The sequence below is a fragment of the Gallus gallus genome, chromosome 1, assembly GCF_016699485.2.
Source record: "Gallus gallus isolate bGalGal1 chromosome 1, bGalGal1.mat.broiler.GRCg7b, whole genome shotgun sequence".
Lineage (NCBI taxonomy): Eukaryota > Metazoa > Chordata > Aves > Galliformes > Phasianidae > Gallus > Gallus gallus.
Genome location: NC_052532.1, coordinates 44,146,647 through 44,163,279, shown reverse-complemented (window position 1 = coordinate 44,163,279; position 16,633 = coordinate 44,146,647). Strand labels below are relative to the sequence as shown.

At 37.5% G+C, this 16,633-nt stretch overlaps 1 long non-coding RNA gene across 1 annotated transcript; it reads right to left on the bottom strand.

The window, feature by feature from the left end:
* Positions 1 to 10,789: 10,789 nt before the first annotated feature.
* On the bottom strand, positions 10,790 to 13,950 carry LOC121109065. The gene is made up of 3 exons (XR_005862235.2): positions 13,860 to 13,950; positions 13,092 to 13,294; positions 10,790 to 12,978 (listed from the first exon to the last, which is right to left on the bottom strand). It is a non-coding gene; the product is annotated as an uncharacterized LOC121109065 (long non-coding RNA).
* Positions 13,951 to 16,633: the final 2,683 nt, after the last annotated feature.

Sequence of the window (16,633 nt, the reverse complement as noted above, 5' to 3'; positions counted from 1 at the left end):
TTGACATCAGTTCATTTTACGAGTGAGTGCTAAAGACCGAAATTAGAATGTGCCCTCTAGCAGTGAAAACTGTATTTGAAAGCAGGAGCATCCTCTCCGTCCCTGTTTCAGTGTGTGGATGAATACTCCTCCCTTTCCCCTTCCTATCTAATCAGTTCCTCAGGAGTATTTTCATAGTCCCATAAATTTGTATAGGTACACACTAAGTCCGCTCATAGATCAAGTGTCTACTTCAGTCTCACTTGCTTATCTTGATTCTCATTGTCTTGTTACAGAAGTTGAGGAAGGAGGACAAATTATGTAAGAGAGAAGGAGGACAGTGATTAAAATCAAGCCTATGCTAGTTGCAGAACTGTTTCAGAGATGAGTTTCTAGAATTTTTATAACTTTTTTTTTTTTTTTTTTTTTGGTGATATTTGGAACAGTATTCAATGGATCAGTTCAGACAGCATCTGTCTATACAGTTGTCTCCTCATCCCTGAAATCCAACTTTGTTTAATCAGGAAACTACAAAACCCATCCTGCCCCTGACCTCTCCTGTCTCATCTTTCTCCACCCATATTTGTCTCTTCACCAACTGCCAGATTTAACTTTTGCCAGATTAAATTTTTCTGCCTAGAAATCTTCTGGGAGTGATTTTTTTTTGCATAGAAATTCTACTTAAGATCATAATTACAGCAATCTATGCAGCTAGATAGGTTATTTTTTTCTCTTTGTTTCCTTCAGAAAAGTCCTCCCACAAATTTTTGAGCACACAGAGAGAGGCTTTTGTTTCATTTTGTTTTGACTTATTTCTGTATAAATGTCAATCCACCAGTTATATGCTCAGGTTTTAATAATAACTGTCCTTGTGGCTTTCTGTTCTTAGTGCTTTTTATTTTTTTGTTCTTTAACTTCCTCATTTGCCATTTGCCTCTAGCTGGAACATATAGAGGCAGCTGCTTATTTTTTTGTTGGTTCTTTTACTGATACAGGAAAAAGCTGTTGACTTGGGTTACTGTGTAGAGGACCCCTTCCTCTGGCAAGGAATTCACATCTTTTCAAACACCAAAAAAAAAAAAAAAAAAAAAAAGGCAGAAAAAGACAGGCCAACATTTTTGTCTGCCTTCTCAGCATGATAGCAACACTGCAAAGTTGTAGCTGGAGATGAAAGAAACAATGTTAGATGCAATTTTAAAGCTCTTTAGTCTTCTCTTGCCAGTTATTTCACCCTTGATCTTCCTGTGGGGACAGAGACGGGAAGGAGGCTGCCGATTGCTTGTTTGTATCTGAACAAGTGAAGGTACCACTGTACCCACCACTCCAGAGGACTTCTTAATCTGGATCACCTCACCACTGAGCTGCTGTGTCCAGTTCCCCTTCAGTGAGGGTTGGTGGGCAGCAGGGTAGATGTCACCCACTTGGGTGTCTCACAGCATCTCCTGGCCTCAAAGAGAGCTGGGTAGTGCGTGCAACAGATTTCAGTGGTGCAAACCCCGCTGAGACCTTATCTTACATATCTACTCTTTATTATATTCTTTCCTGCAGCTCTGAGTCTCATTTGGTGGGGAAGTATGTGCTCTTTGTCATGTCACTACAGATGGTTTCCTTTTCTCCCTCTATCCTTTCATTTTTTCTTTCTTTTCTTGAGTGTGTGGATATACTCGTCTATCTCCACATTAATTTTCTGTTTCTTCCAACCTTCAGCAATTTATTGCTTGATTTACAATTTATTCTTGCTAGAGACACTTATGGTGGTGACTGCATGGTGAGTAACCAGATGTACCATGGGACTGAATTCAATGACTGTAGCAGATCCTTTATGTTTTATTTTTTTCTCAACCATAGTTTTGGATAGTCTAAGACAAACTAAAACCTCATAAACAACACTTCTAATAGCAACATTTAATTAAATAGTCAATGTTATGGATAGTATTTCAAAAATAGTAGTTTTCAATGGGGTCTCAAGGGCCCTGAACCCTTTAAGCAGTACCAAAGAGAATACTAGTTGCCTGTTTTAGGAAATATAACAGTTTTCCAGTGACAGGCATTCCTGGCACTTACATGACAATTATCATCCAGTGGAAGAAATTCTGCCTGTGACCAACATGGTTACTGTATGCAGTATTCCCAGATGTTTCTTTCTTCAGATGTGGCTTCCTCATGAATGTGTCCCATTTGGCAGTAGGTAAGGCAGTGGAGGTGAGTGCCTCTGTCTCCAGCTGAACAACAGAGAGTGCAGAAGACATCACTGCATAAACTGTAAGGATAGTTCTGGCAAACTGTGGTCATGGTTTCTTTTTTTTTTCTTTTCTTTTTTTTTTTTTACATTTTAAAAAGACTTTTAAAACAGTTGTAAAAAAGAACTTACTCATCACTGACTTTACACAGAAAAAAAAAAAAAATTGTGGTGTTGGCTTAGTTCTTAGAACTGTTTTTTTGCAGCCTGCACTGGAAACACCAGGCAGGAACAGGCAATCAAGACTGTGAGGCTGGAAACCATTGTGTTCCCTTCCTGAAAAAAAAAAAAAATTGAAAAAAGAACAGGCTATTGATGAGCTAAGTGTCATCAGCATATCTAAAATAAGCAAAATCTTTTTATCAGTGAGTTCATTTTTATCAGTTGTTGTTAAGTGTAGTTGAGACTTTATTTGTTCATGTGCCCCCATGGGGAAAAGCAAAGCAAAACAAAAAGCATTTCTTCTATCCAGTGTAATAAGATTGGAAGCATTTGTTTCTTGGAGTAGAACAATTTTCAGCTCTTGTACCCTTCCAAATACTACATTCCACAAATTTGAGAACACCAAAATTGAATGACTGATATTTATTCAAGAAACCACAAAAATGCACAAACCTTTCAGCCACTAGTATTGTGATCAGTGTGAGTCCTATCTGAGTTCTGATGGCAAAAATGATTACTTATTTTTAAAATAAAAAATAACATTCCATGCACTCCCATCTGGTTGAAAATAAAAAGGAATTGCTGCTTCAGTAAAAGCTTCAGTTAAAAATAAAACTTCATTTTCTTACCATGAAAGGCAACTAAAAAGCTTTCCAAAGGTCTTAGCTGCTCATTTTCTTCATATTTTTATTATTGTTGTTATTATTTACAAGCATTTAGTTTGTAAATTTGTTAAGATGGTCACTTGGGAATTGGATTTGTATCTTAAAAATAAAAAAGTCAATGGAATGGCATTTCTGGTGAAAGAAAGATAAGAGACTGAGAGAGAGGGAGAGGAAGAGAAGGAGAGAGAGGCTTATTGTAAAATAGCTTGTTCTTGTTTAGTGGAGCATTCGTGGGGTTAGCATTCTGCAGATATATGGTAAAATGTGTGTGCATTATTGGATGCAATAAGGTTTTGAACTACGGCTTTATACACTCAATTGCATCATCCAGACCTGTTCTCCAGCATACTGTAAGTATCCCTAGTGATCCCAAAGAACAGTGTGGAGAGAAGGTACCTTGTTGACTGCCTTTAGAGGAAGTTTAAGCACAGACAAGATTAAGAAAACCGAGGTGTTTATAGAAAGCTCTATTTGGTCTTTGGTCATTTTTCTCCAGTAAGATAAACAGACAACGGTAGTGCATCCACATCTAAAGCTGCACTGAATTATTGCTGGTTTTTTTTTTTTTTTTTGTTATTGTTGTTTGTTTTCTTTTGAATAAATACATTTTTTAGTATAATTTTCAAATGAGCATTACAGTGCTTTGATGAGCTTCGGCAGCTCTCTGAGAATTCCTTTCTTGAGTATTTTGTGACTTGGATTAAATCTTTAGGACAAAACAGAAAGCGGACATAACAAAATCATTAAGGAACTATATGTAGAAACATAAAATAATACATATAATTATTAAATTAGAAGAGTTTGGGAACCAGGCACACGAAGATGGATTTGAAAGACAGGCATATCCTAAGGACTCAAAGGAACTTTGAAGAGCTCCATGTAAACCTGGAGATACCTGATTTGCTGTACTGTGGACTGGAAAAAAGGTCTTGCTGTCTTGCCCTGAAAGGAAAGAAAGGGTGGCAGAAGAGAGATTTTTATTATTTGGTTTCTATTCTCTCTTCTGAATTTTCTCAGTAAAGTTTTTGTGATAGTCCTAAGGTCTTATTTCATGATAATGACATGGAATAAAAAATACATACAATACTGTAATTTTTTTTTGAAATTATTTGTTTCGTATTTTTTAATTTGAGACCACTTATATCTTTTCTGCTTGTTATTGTTAGCTTCAAAGACCCTTTGGATACTTTATGATACCAGATTCAATAAATAATCCCAGTTATCTATATAGGAATGACTCAATACTAGCCACTACCCAGTGATACTCAAGCAATCATAATATAAGAATATTAGAAGAACTTTGCACTCTTTTGGCATTTGTATCACTGTATGGCAGATGTTCCAGTTGTTTTTATAGCTTTTTAATCTGATATTCTGTAAATAGCTTGAGGAAAATGATGTTGTAGAGGAGACATAACAGAGCAAAATATAACAATACAAGAAAGTACTTTAAACAATTTTAAGTAATTGTTCTTTTGAGGCACATTGCCATAAATCAATGATATTTTTTTCTTTATTTTATTAGAACTCATGAGTTTTGGTTTTAAGTAGATGCACAAAGAATAGCTGTATAAGCTCAAATCTCAAGCCTTTAGGCAATGTTTAAAAGTCTGCTGGCTACACAAAGCTTATCCTTGACTCTTTAGATACACCCTGTGTATTTTCTAAGGACAGCACACTTTTTAAATTCTAATTCAGCCACAGTCAACTTTCCACTAAGTTCTAATGATTCATCACTTAACACTTTGAAAATTTTCTCTACTGAAGTCTATGGGAACCATTCGCTAGCATGTAAACAGAAATGTACTGTAATATCTAGACAGTAAAGACATAACACCTAGCTTGGACTACATTCATATTTCTCTTAAAGTGACACAAACTCTTACATTTATTTATTTCTCTTTCTTCATAGAAAATTCTGTTAAGAACCCCTTCATGGGATGAGTTTTGCATAGGACATTATTATCTGAATTGCTGCTGCTTTCATATCAGATATTATTTCAAGACTTCTGATGGCAAAGTGATGTTCCCCAGATGCTGATGCCATTATATGACTCGAAGAAATGGTTGAGGATGATGTAACTTTGACTCCAGCTCCTTATGTTCATGTTGAAAATTCAAATGCAAGAACTGTAACACAGAGTCATATTGCTGCCATTGGCTTAAGAGACTTTTAACAGGCTGCAAGAGAACACAAATAAATATTTGAAGTGGATCATTTTCCGGCAACCTTAGTTAAGCTATCCTTTATAAGAGGAAAACTAAAGCTATGTTTCCACTGAGTTCAGGCAATATTTCTGGAAGTATGTTCTTATAAACAAACTTACAAGGATTCTTCCCACCTGCTTCTACTTTTACTACCGATTAAACCCTAAGGTCACTTCTTTGCAAACCTGAGGAAACTTCTGAGTCAGAGGTTGATTTAATTCCAGAAAGAGAAGAAATCCAAATGGGGAAAAGAACATATGAGACAAACCTGGTAGTGTTGATAAATATGTTGGCTTTCTTTAATGTAGTCTGTCAAATTAGGTCAGGGAAATTGTGATGCAAGATGAACAGAAATTGTTGGTCATAGTATAACTCGACATTTATTTTAAATTGTTGGAAAATTTCACAATAAGCACATTTGTCCACATTTTATCCACAGTGCAAGAATGTGAGGTCCAATTTGTCTTCTTATGGACAAAAGGATCCTTCTCACTGCCTTTCTGTATTTTTCGTAAGAGCTGTTTCACTTAGACATCTGGTACATTTATCATTAAAATTCTGGACAAAATGTTTTGATTATTTATTATTATAAGATGACAAACTGCAGAAAAAATATGTGTTTCAAGACAGGGAACTTACTGGACTACCTCTTAATGAATATGTGGAATAAAAACATAAGAACATCCCTCTTTAGTATGAATAGTAAACGTTGGGTTTAAAGTATTTCAGCCGTCTCATATTATTGTTCACACTGAAATGGCACTCACGCCACAGGTACAGGTGTATATTTGATATAATATAATTGATATTGCATTGATAAGCATTCTTGGCACTCCTAGATACTCTATATTATATCATTATATTTGTAAATAAAGTGGGACCAAGATCCTGGATAAGCCCCTTCAAGAGGTGCTCATTTGACAGTCTCTTGGGTAATTTCACCAGCACCTCCTCAACAATGTGAGAGCCTGTGGGACAGCATGGACTAAAAGGTGTTCTCAGTAAACAGTCTTCATTAATCTACACACATGGGGAGAATGGAGAATGTTTCTCTCCATGGCCTCAGCAGTACAAATGACTACAACATATTTTACAGCTGTTGTGCCAGTAGGTCTGTAGAGCAGACCATCTCTAATTTTAATAGATGCAGCTCCTAAGGCAGTGCTGCCCTTGAGGGTCTTCTGTAGCATCTGGAACCAGGCATTGAGATGCAAAATATAACAAGAAGGAAAGGAGACTAGTAAGGATTTTGGGGGGGGGATATTAGTGATGCAGAAGTGTGGTACTGTAGTTCATTAGCAGTCTTGTATCAGCTGTGAACTGCAGTGGAATACTGTCATCTTCGGTGGGAAAGATGATCATGGTCTGGTTTTGTTACAATGCCTATACTAAGGTAAACTGAAATCTCAGATAGATCTTTAATAGCCATGGTGCTAACAGGATGTAGTGTGTTGCAAAAGCTAACCAGGAGCAGAGATCTAATGTTGTGGGAATTACAGTATTCTTAGCACTTTTCAGAGGTGTATTTTCTGGATCTAGGGTAGTAAACTCAAAATGGACTGTTGTTTTTTGTCAGTTTATTGGTGGTAGTTCATGTAAATACCATGCAGACAGGTGTCTAGTCAAAGGTCCAGGATCTGATTTCTTTTAGAGTCAGACTTTTCTAAAAATATTTTTCTTCTTACTCTTGTGCTGATGTACACTTACCAACAGAGGTGCTAAACTGTGGAGTGACCCTGCTGGCTTAGTCCTGAGCACTCCTTGATGGGGAAAGAAAAACACTACTGGCATGCTCTGGCGTGCTCAGTAGTGTAACACAGAAAGAGCACACCAAATCCAGGTAATGGGAATGCAGAAAACATTCAGTGAGGTGGAGTAGTAATATTCCTGAAATTGGAAATCCCATCAGATGAAGTCAGTGAAATGGAACGTATGTCATGAGACATAAAATGTCTGCTGAAAATAAATAGGGTTTAAGAAAGTTATTGAAGACGCTGAACAAAAATATTTCTGTCTCAGAATCAGGAAGTCTGAGAGAATTGTCGGGTGTACTGGAGCCTCAGGAATCTTAATAAGCTTTTAAGGAGGGGAACAATTTTTATGGAGATGGTAGGTGGCTTTTTAACATCTGTTTTTGCCAGTGATAATTCACTTGAGACGGTGCCTGAGATGTACTTTTTAGAGGGATTAAGTGTGAGATCAGTGAGGTGCAAAAGAAGAATGATGGAATAAATTGACAAATTCAGGAGATAAAAAGTTTTATACACTTAGAAATTGTGGAAAGACTGAATAGTGGATTTTCTGAGCTGCAGACAGTAACAGTTCAAGCTGAACAGCATCAGATGCTGCACGAGGAAGTGGGATTGTAGCAGATATTTATCTTATTGTAAGTGCTAAAGGATATTTTGTAATAAAGAAAATGTTTCTTAATTAAGAAACTGCAAAGAAGGAGATTAAAAACAAAGGAGTGCTTAAGATATTTCTGTAACGCAGCCATATAATTTTGAATTATCTTTTGCATGTTTTATCACTGTGTAAACAGCCAGTCTTGTACTAATTCTGTAACTGACAATCCTAAGACTTTTTTCTTCCTGTTTGTTTGAGGTGAGGGTTTTGTTTGTTTGTTTGTTTGTTTGTCTCCACTTGTATTTTTTTCTTCCACATTCCTTTCAGTATGTCTCTAATAGCATCAATGCAGGACAAAACCAAAAACCTCGAGAAATGAATGGGAAGAGCAGTTGATTAAAGAGATTATATCTGTATCTGGGCACGTCTCAGAAATCTGGATTAACCTTCAGCAAATGAGAGTAGAAACAAGCTTTAATTTAGTTCCAAGAGTAATAAAAATGTTCTGGATGGAAATGTGTATCATTTACCAGCACACCCGCCTTCTTACTCACATCATCTGTATATTGCATTACTCCCCTGGGAACGCATTCCTTCACATTTTTCTCCATCAAAGCCAGATTGTTACTATGCCACGTAAGCTGAGGCAGTACTTGAAAAGAAAGAGCTGATGGCTCATGGTTATATAAACCCAGCTTACAAGTTCAGAAGCAAAGGGCTTACTGTTCTTTTCAGTTCTGTTCAGCAATGGGGATTTCAGTGGCAGGCTTCTGCTTTTGTAGCATGCGTTGAGATGGTGGTTAACTGTGATGTCCCCCACCGTGATGCTGGGCTCTGCATGCTTGTGTGTTGTCACCTCCTAGCCCAAGCACAGAGCAAACAAGTTTATTTTGCAAGCCAGTTTGCAGAGCATCTTAGATACATTGCAAACAGGCAGGAGGGAGCATTCCTAAAACCGTGGCATGCACAGAGGGGATCCTCTGGCTAATGCTGGGATGTTGCCTTCTGCAACTGCTGGAGCATTTTGCCTGGATCACTCTTCTTGTCTCTTTGGTATTGTTCCTTTCGTGATGTTCACTCATGTTACAACCTCCTTATTCAACAACTCTCAGCCCAGCTCACTGCAGTTAGATCCCATCTTACACTCCAACCATACTAAGCCAATCTTCACTGTTCTCTCATTAAGAAAATAAGCAAGACAGGATCTTGGCAGGAGAGGAGTAAATCCCCCAATCTGATAAAAGGTGACCCCACACCCATCTCTACTTTTTTCCTTAAACTTCTTGTGGAACATGTAAAGCAGTTGGCAAGTATTCCTCAAAAACCAGATGAAGAGGGAAAATAGATATGAAAAGACAGTTTGGTAATTAAATATTAAAAACTTGGGAACATTTCATAAATCATAGTGAGAAAAATAATGTTTTACTTTCTTCTGTCATTCTACACTGAAAACTTTGTGTCGGGGAACGGCATGGTCTGACACATACTCAGGGGCAGTGTTACTCCACTGTTCTAAAACATTTCCATTTCTCCATGGCACTGGACTTCAGGAGCTTCCTAAGATGGTCATATGAGAATTCCTGGAGCCAAAAACATTAGCCCCAAATGCATGTTTTTAAAGCTAAAAGTAAATAGCACCTTTTTCCTAGCAGCTTCACTGCTTCTGGTGCTTAGCAGCTGGTCTCAGACCATGAAATTGGATCTCAGTCCAGCTCAACAGAGGATGGGCAACAGATATTCCAATTTTAGCTTGAAAGAAAAAGAAGATCACAGTAGAAAAGTGTTTTGAGAATGGTTTGGTGGTAGTCAATAAGTAACAGGCAACACAGCATCTGGACAAACACTGAACTGCATAATGCAGTGACAATGAAGTGTTATTTGCCTTTGTTTTCTCTCACTGCTTATTTAAAGCTAGTAATTTTGTTAGCTTCCTGCAGTATTTTTCTTTACCTTTTGATCCTAAGAGACCAAGTATTGCATTATGCATTCTGAACTCTTCAACTACACAATATAGCTCTGGTTTCTACAGAAGGTCTGCAGACTGGAAATAAAAGGCTGAATTGTCCTAGAGATTCTGGATTGATATCACATGTGCCTGTCCCAAGCCCAGTGACCACATGCTTTGTAATAACTATTTTGTGGCCCTGCATAAGCAAATGACAGTGTATACTGTTGCGCTAAATTCTCTCTCTGCCCAGTGCAGCTTTCTCACACTTACTTTACAGTTCCTAACACCAAGAAAAAATGAAGCATTAATTAATTAATTAATTACATGTTATTCTCCTCTCATCACAAAGTCAAACAAGTGCCCAGGAACAGAAAATAGCAGACGTACACTGTGGACAAGAAAAATTGTCAGAAGGCCAAAGAATAACTTGTTGGGTTTGGGATTTGGGAATCTGATCTTTTCCCAGGGAAGCCAAATTAGCACTCTGTGAGCAGACTGAGTACAGAGCAATGACAGCAATGCTTGGCATTTCTATGGCAAAAAATGGATACATAATTATTTTGCAGTATTTCCAAATATTCCTAAGCAGAAGATGTCTAGTATCCTGGATAAGATGAGGGGAACTGGCATGGAAAAGGTGGTTATATGTTATTAAACACCTCTGAATATGGCTGGATATACACAGGTACATGTATAGAGCTACTGCTCCTTCAAATTGGCTTCCCATTCCCTTGGGATACAATTGGATACAAGTAGGATTAAACGGAATTATGGCAGAAAAAGTGGCAGGGAACAGACATTTGACTGAAAAGTAATCAACACGATGAAATAACATCTACTTCAAACTTTCTTGTGTATAGATTTAATAAACACTGTGAAATGCTTCATGGTTTGTTATGAAAAAAAAAAGTATTCAAATGCCTTTGAATAACTTATCAGAATTGCATTTTTTCTGTAGTAAATGCCATAGCAGACTGCAATAAGAAAAAAATATGCTAAGAATATCAGTGTTATGTTCACGTTTATCTTCTGGTTTCAGTACTTTGAGAGTGTTTTTGAATTATAATCTTTTTTTCTTGAGTTACAATATCCAAAAATTATCTTAAGAAAAAGGGTGCAACTCTTAGATGATAATTCAAAGAATTTAGATATTAAAGTCATTACTGATGCTTTCCAGAGACAATCAAGTATTGTGTGTTTAGACTAAGACCACGAAAGCTGGCCATACTTGAAAATGCGATGATCATTATAAGTCCTATGTCTGGAGATCCCAGAAAGAATTATATTAAGGAGTGCATGAAGGGGACTGTTGGCGTGTGAGCTCGTATACCAAGTGAAAATGTCTAATAGAGAAGGATAATCTGAAAAGTGAAATTAAGTTGCCTTACTCTAATAGAACTGTCAAAAAATCTGTCTGACAAAACAAGTTGTTTTTATTTATTTATTTTAGAAACTATCTGCTTCCTGACACCGATTCTTTACACAGGAATGTCTGACTTAAGCAAAATTTTTTACAAAAGCCAGGATAGAATTGCTGATCAAGTGTGAGACAGAGATCACACGTGCTCAGTTGCCTGGTGATCAGGGCACTCACTGCAGTAAGAGATCTTCATGCTAGTACCAGAACAGACTGCACTGATATTTTATTTTAGGTTTATCAAATGAGAAGTGATTGCCTCAGCTGTCCAGAAGTTGACTATTTTGGGCCATAGTGTTTTGTGATTTATTGTTCTTTGGCATAAGGAAAAAATCTACAAAGTCTTATGACCAAGAAACACAGTTCTATTCATTTTTATTTCTGAGCTTGCAAATTGAGAAATACAAAAGTATGGTGATCACTGAAGTGGCACCATTTTCACTTTCATGGAAACAGGAGAAGTCAAGAGCCAGTATTTCACCATTAAGGACATAAAACCAAAGGCGACAGATGACAATAACCGTTATGTTTAAGATGACTTTGGGATGTTTTTGCAACTTCTAAAGACAGAACAGAGTGTCATCTAGCAGGCCTAGTACCTTAGAATGTCTCTGGATTCTGGGAGTGTATTTGGCAGGTGAATCTGTCTCTGTTATCAAGAAATTCATAAAGCACAGCTTTGAAATGGATCGTAACTATAGTATACTCATATGTTGGAAAACTGACCCAGGGACAGGTGTGCCATGGACAAGCAACAGCCTCGCTATACTCCCAAGTAAAAATACTCAGTTACTGGTCTTGCCATATCCTGTAATGAATGAAGATCATGGATGAGAAAGTTGTATAATTCCTGACTTTCTTGTATAAATCAGTGAAGGCCTGGTTCTTATCACTGAACATGTACAACATGTAGAAGAAACAGTATGTATAAGGGAAAGGCTGCAGGGTATTGATATTGAAGTAGCAAATATTCCTCATAGCTCAACACTGTAGTGCTGGCTTGGACTACAGGATTGTGCAAAGGACAGATTTTAAAGGCTTTCCAATACTTTAGGATATGATTTATGGATCCTAGGCATCCATTCTCAGCTAGCCATCTAGACTCCTTCCGTGGTCTGTGGAAAGAAACTGCATAGCCACATGGTAGTGGATTCATCTTAATATAGTATCCCATATGATTAACGGGATGAATCACTTTCTATAATTGCTGGTCCCTCTCCACTCACTAGTGAGGTTGCACACATAACTGATTACCTAGCGTGCTTAATTTATAGAGTACAAAAGTTAGATGAAGTGAAAGTCTTCTCCCCTTAGCACTGTAAATAACCATCCAGTTCCTGTTGTGTATCTGGAGAGTGCAGTTGCTGAAAAACAGTAATATACAAATCAAACTCCCTATACATGGTTTCTAGTTTGGTTCTGAAGAGGTCACAGTTGGGAAAGGAGAATCCTTTCTCTTGACTCTTCACAATTTATCAATTTTTTATCCTATCCCTTATAGACAAAGGAATCTTCCATTTCATCTTTCTAACATAGAATTGTTTCTAACATATAAATGTTCTTTGACATATGGAGATAGACAAGTTCTATAAATGGGTAGAAGTGAGCGCTGATGGAAATGTTGTGGAAACATTAAGATCCTTCTGGATATAAATTCTGAGTGGTGCCATCTGGGAACTATAATTTAAGAATCAACCTACAATAAAAGTTTAACTTAAACCAAACAGAACATATATATATATATATGTATATACATAGAGTTCTTCTTTGCAGTATGAATTTTGCATTCACTGATCGTACCACACTGTTACCCTCAAACAAGTAAAATCCTCTGAGATCATGTGCATGGTCAATAAATCTTAAGTAGTGCAACATTACAGTCTTTTATTTCTAGGAGCCCAGACCTGGAACATCCATTTGTGACATGTAAACATTATTCTGTCTTAAACATCTTCAGTGGCATTCAAAAGTGGAAGAAAATTGGGGTTGCTCTCTTTCAAAACTGCTTTAATACCTGGACCAAGAAACAAAGTGAATATTTTGCATGAGAACAAATTCCTCCTGCTTGCACTTTTAGCAATCTCAGACTGTAAATTGAAAGTCGGTACTCTCCTTGAAAATTTATACCTCAAATATCCTCTTCAGGCTTTTGAATATTGCCCAACACCGTCAGAGTCTGATATACAAACCTATTTCTATGAATATAAGATAGGAAATCTCACTGAAGGCAGTAGGCTTTTCTACTGAGATGGTTCCTGATCATGTTCCATGGTCTGTGGTGGAAGCCAGATTTTTCTCACTCCTTATGACAGGGTTTAGCCTCTTAGCTCCTGCAGAAAAATCAAATTATTAGTAGCTTTCCTCTGGATCAAACGAGACAGACTGATAATAAGACACAACTTAGTCTTAAAAAGAATGAGCTTCACTGAATCTTTCTGGATAGCTTTTCCTATTATTAAGCAACTATTACTAAAATTCTAAGAAATTTAATAGTGAGTAAGAATTGAGCTAGGTGCCTGTTGTAAACCTTCCCTTCCCTTCCCTTCCCTTCCCTTCCCTTCCCTTCCCTTCCCTTCCCTTCCCTTCCCTTCCCTTCCCTTCCCTTCCCTTCCCTTCCCTTCCCTTCCCTTCCCTTCCCTTCCCTTCCCTTCCCTTCCCTTCCCTTCCCTTCCCTTCCCTTCCCTTCCCTTCCCTTCCCTTCCCTTCCCTTCCCTTCCCTTCCCTTCCCTTCCCTTCCCTTCCCTTCCCTTCCCTTCCCTTCCCTTCTGCAGGATAAGTGAACTTTTGCCTGCAGATTTAGGGGCTTTTTGTCTGAAAACATTAGTGAAGAATGAGAATTAACATTCTTCAGAATCAGATCAGAGCAGAGCCTTACAGACTGCACTCAGTACTTACTTCTGAACATACTCCATGTACTGGTATCTTGCTTCATGCATGGGAGATTCACAGCACTGGAGCCCAACTGTGTGTTAAAATTGGATGGTTTAAAATCAATTCCTCTTTGACATACCTTTCAAGTCTGAACAGATTGGAAGCCCTCAGGGTTATGAATTTGACCTTCTCTGGAAGATGTTTATGAGATTAACTCTCAAAGCACAGCTGGTCTCTGTCTCCCATTATGCTACATATTAATGATGCCATCAAACTCTATTTGGAAAAGCAGAAAGTTCTGCAAGTCTGAACTCTGGCTGAGTAAAGCTTGTACAAATTCCTTATGTTTCCCTTCACTTTATTCAGTGTCCTTCATGGAAACAAACTCCAGAAAGAATCCCATCTGTTAATATACATTATTTTGCATGTGAAGGAAAATATGTACTCTTACATAAATTCTGGAGAGACTTGAGATGGTTTCACTTATGTACAGTGAGCCTCTCAAAATCACGGTAAAGGAGAGAAGCATGTTTTTTTCCCAACATTTCTGCAGAGCAATTTTAAGCAAATAGAACTGATTCCTAGCACTGACAACAGTTGCTGAACTATTGTTAGGAAATGGGATTTAGAAACTAATCTAAAGGTATGAGAGACAGAAGCTCCCTTGGAGCTCACAGCGTGTTATTAAATGCCAAGATCAATCCATGGAGTTTTCTTTTAAAATGGATTTATTCAAATGTCCATTATATAAACAGCACAGGAAGAACAAAGACTCAAAATGTATTACTTATATCACAGTTACTGTTTTGCATTGACAGAGGGATTATGTGGCTGTCAGACCCAGAGTAAAAATAAAAATTGATTTTATTCAAGTACTACAATTGGCCAAGGTCTGGACCAGAGTGAGGGGAATCTAAACCAAATATTTGTCTAGATTTCCCCCTTTCAGGCCTGGACAAAAAAATGATGTTCCTTTCTGGTTGATCTGCAGTGCCCTCTGTCCTCTTGTTACCTGATTTGAGATGGATCCCCTCTGACAAATGTTCTTCTAGATTGGCAGTAGCTGATTCAAACACGGAAGTAGATATAGTAAAAATAACTGTCATATATTCTGCTATTATGCCTAAGAACCTAAAATGTTCTGCCACCTTTGCCTGTATGCTACTTCATTTATATCTGAATATAAGATTGCCTGATACCAAGGAACATCCCCCCAAAACCTGGTATGTGAAAGTCTTCTGGCAAGCAGTTTTTATCCTGAAAAGATTAGACTTTACTGAGAGGGGGCATATTTTCTTCCATCAAAGAAAAATATCAACGGGTGAATGAATAAGGAGTAACATTTGGACACAAGCCTGCAAAAAGTCATGAATTTGCAGAACAACTGGTTCAGACTGTCCAGACACAATGGGTGATGTAGAGCAGCTGCCTCAGCCATATTCAAATAAAAGCCTCAAGTGCAAGTTTGTGTTGCTCAAACTCCTGGCAAACTGCATGGCTCCTATTTAGATATACTGGTAAGTTTTAGTCACCCTTGGCTAAGGTTGTGCTGATAAGTTCCGGGTAGTTCTACATAAGCTGTATTTTCATTAAGTGATCACATCAACTTTGTCTGACTGTACCATTTTTTATTTTTATTTTTTCCAGTGAAAAAGGAAGTATGGATGACACTGTGATAATCTCTGCAATTACAGGGGTAACAAATCACTTTATTTTTGAAAATGTAAATAAAAAAATGCATCTCTGGGAACAGAGAAGAAGAAAAGCCTGGAAACTTCCAGAGAATCACACGTAGCCATTGACATTTCTGGGCCAGAAACCTTCTGATCAATGTTCTTTATAATGTTCTTATAATTTGGGACATGTGACAGAGCAAATGAATGACTACACTGGAGAAAGAGAACAATCAGCAAGCATGTGAAATTACACTTGGCACAATTTCATTTGCCTCAGAGGTTACTAGAAAATCAGTCTTTCATTTCAGCATGAGCCCAAACCCATTTTTTTCATTTTTTATTTTTTTAACAAATTTTAGGTTTTCTGACTGGATGCTAGAAATGTGGGTAAAAAGGAACTTTGAAAAATGTTACAACATTATATTTCCAAAAGCTACATCAGGCTCTGAACTGCTCACTTTCCTGGGGCAGGGGAGAGGAAGAGAGAAAAATAATTAAGGTGAATATTTTGTTCCTTGCATTTACACGCTGCAGTAATAAAAAATTCTAGATCAAAGGAGTACTTTTAAACAACCTCCAAGTTCAGCCTCAACTAAAGACAGATCCAAATGGTGTTCTTTTGATCTTTTTCCATTTCGTTCCTGAAACCACTCCCTTGGTGCTCTGCATACCTTCCATCATATGAGCTTGAATGGTAGTAAAGATTCCCCATTTTCAAACAAGGTCTGGTCAACACCTTTGTGGGCAAAAAAATCATTATCAGCATCTTTGAAGGGAAGGTTTACATGTTGAGTAACCTTCCCTGTTCTGCTGCTGTAAAACCAGCACTATGGAGGAACAATGAACAGCAACCTTTATCTCTGTGACACAAACTACTGAAACTCGACCAGTGGGCTGAGCAAGCATCTGTTTCCAACATTTTTGTGGAACATCTGTAGCCTTTTTTTATCCACATCTACAGTTTTGTGAGTTGGCTACTTGAAGAGAATTAAATGGTACCAGTGATCAGGGTCTTTCTCTTGTCTCTGAACTTTTAATTAAGGTAAGTATAACTGGCTGTGGAATGTTTGGGTTGTTTTTTTTTCATATTAAAAACAAACCAAAATCATTGTTATGTGAACA